Genomic DNA, 2,524 nt, shown 5'->3' on the forward strand with positions numbered 1-2,524 from the left:
ACATTTAAATATAAATATCTAAATAGATGAGATTTATCTTCTATTTAATAATGAACCTTTTCCAAAACTCTCTACTCTTTGACACAAATTTATTTCAGAAGATCCAATTAAAATATTATTTTTAAACTATTTCCATTGTCTGCCATTTTGGGTGATTTCAGAAGAGGTTACTACGGTTTCATGGTAATCTCCAAAAAATGCAAGAGTTTAGGGAGGGATGGGTCAAAATCTTCCAATTAAGTTGTGAAAAACTTCTAGCAGTTAACTTGCTATATGAAAATAAAACTATATGAACATACGATATGTCAGTATATGGGAAAATAATATATTTTAATTGACTTTGTAAATTTTTTTTAGTGAAATAGTAGTCAAATATAAAGATTTTTACTACACATATATTCATTATTCACAAAATGAAATTTACTGAAAGATGCTACACGTAAAAAGTAATATCATAATCATGTGTTGCTTTAACTAGTAGTTTCAGGAAATACACATACCGTGACATCATAGAACCCGTGATACCATAGGAACTTAGTTTTCCTTGAACTTGTACGTTTTATTCGCGTAACACATCCATCGATAAGAATGAAATATAATTAAATCTATATATCAGACTATATATACAAAATTCTAAAGAATTAGATAATACTAGAATGCAAGGAGATGATATATAAAAATACTACAAGGCTACTACAGTTGAAACGTGACTTTTATTGTGGCTTTTGCACATAAATCGACATCAAATAATAATGCTTATCATCCAACTATCTGGCTAGGTTCCACATCAAGCCTACAATCAAACAATATTGTTATATTAGTCATTTCATTCACACGAAATTATCATTTCTTCTTCAATTGTTATTTTTCAAGTCAAACCAAAATAATTTCAGTCAGTCTTTAGACAATCTTGAATTTCAAAACCATTTTTTTTTATTCTGGACAAAAGAAAATTCATTGTTAAAAAGTTATATGGGGTTGTATTTCATCATTTATAATGTTTAGATTTTTTATTTGCTTAGCCGGTAGCTTGCATTTACCACTACTTCCAAGAACGGACTAAAAATCCCGACCCTGAAATATTTTCATTGTTGCTGTTTTTTATTAAGGCCTTTTCTAAGGTTTCTTTTTTTTCCAATTGTATCCAAGTATTGTGAAGCCTGTTGACTTGAACTTGTTAATGTTTTACTGACGTTTAAAGTATCTATACTACGAAACCTTTCCTACATACCCGCGCTAGTTATTAAATCGTTCTCTAGCTGTTTTGGATTTTTTTTATAAACTTTTAATGATAATTTTATCTTTGAATCTTATTGTTACAAAACTTAGCTTTTCATAATGATTATTAAATATTTCTTTTCAAGATGAAACAAGAGCACCGCTAGACGGATCATTATATGCCCGAAAGTGTTTTTTAGTAGGATGAAGCATTTGTAAGAGTATAACCTCTTTCAAAAAGCAATGCTCCTTTATAGCTGAAGAACCTTCATATGTATGCAGTTGCTGTGTCCAAAGCACCACCATCAAGTGGTAATCTTGTAAGTAAAAATGCTACGACGGATGGACGGAAAGACGCCAGGGGGATAACATAATACAAGCAATTTATTTAGGGCATATAACTAATGTACTCAATATAAGTGATTATCCTATGAAGTTTGACAGTTGTAAAACTGTTAACAATATTAAGGTCATTTAATGACCTTGTGACCACATTATAGATTTGGATCTTTTATTCAATAAAGACAATCATCCTATGAGGTTTGAACACTGTTACCCAAATGGAACTTAAGTCATGCTCCAGAAACCACAATTTTCAGTGTAAAGATCATTGTGACCCTGACCTTTGACCTAAGTTTTAAGGTAATATTGAACTTGAGCTTTGACCTTGTGACCCCAAAATCTATAGGGGTCTTTAACCCAATATGGACAATCATCCTATGAAGTTTAAATATTATTACTTAAGTAAAGCTCCGGAAACCAAATTGCTAACGGACGGACGGACGCCAAGTGGAATAACATTAATATGCCGAAATTCTTTCGGCATATAAAAAACGAATGACACTGAAATGTCTTATAATTCTAACTCTATTTCACAGATGAAGTTATGTTCCGTTTCACACCATCCATCATCCCAAAGCCCAGTGCTACCATAAAAGGCCATACAATCCTGGTGTTTGCTGGCATGTCCAGCATCATTATTTGGCTCCCCTGGTCTCCAGTGTGTATACTTAAACAACAGAAAAGAGACAAACATAAGATAAACAAGTAAAGCAGCAAAATGGCTACAGATCTTTAATAATATATTCTCTTACACAAAGTTTACCAATAATGACTAGTGAAACTTTTTATTTTTCAAAGGAGTTTACGAAAACTTATGGTAACAACATCAGCATCTGAAGTCATTAGCTATTGAAATAACAAACTGTTGACAATATTGACTAATTTAATGAGGAGTTATAAACAACCAAATCAACTTTGCTTCTTTAATTAAAAATCAAAATGTAAACAGATACTTGAAAAAAAA

The 2,524-nt window shown here is 31.2% G+C and overlaps 1 long non-coding RNA gene across 1 annotated transcript; it reads right to left on the reverse strand.

Annotated features, from left to right (window-relative positions):
• Window positions 1-694: 694 nt before the first annotated feature.
• LOC132713996 (uncharacterized) lies at window positions 695-2,300 on the reverse strand. The gene is made up of 2 exons (XR_009623508.1): window positions 2,085-2,300; window positions 695-793 (listed from the first exon to the last, which is right to left on the reverse strand). It is a non-coding gene; the product is annotated as an uncharacterized LOC132713996 (long non-coding RNA).
• Window positions 2,301-2,524: the final 224 nt, after the last annotated feature.

Source organism: Ruditapes philippinarum, unplaced genomic scaffold, assembly GCF_026571515.1.
Source record: "Ruditapes philippinarum isolate M1 unplaced genomic scaffold, ASM2657151v2 ctg12219_1_1_1_1, whole genome shotgun sequence".
Taxonomy (NCBI): Eukaryota; Metazoa; Mollusca; class Bivalvia; order Venerida; family Veneridae; genus Ruditapes; species Ruditapes philippinarum.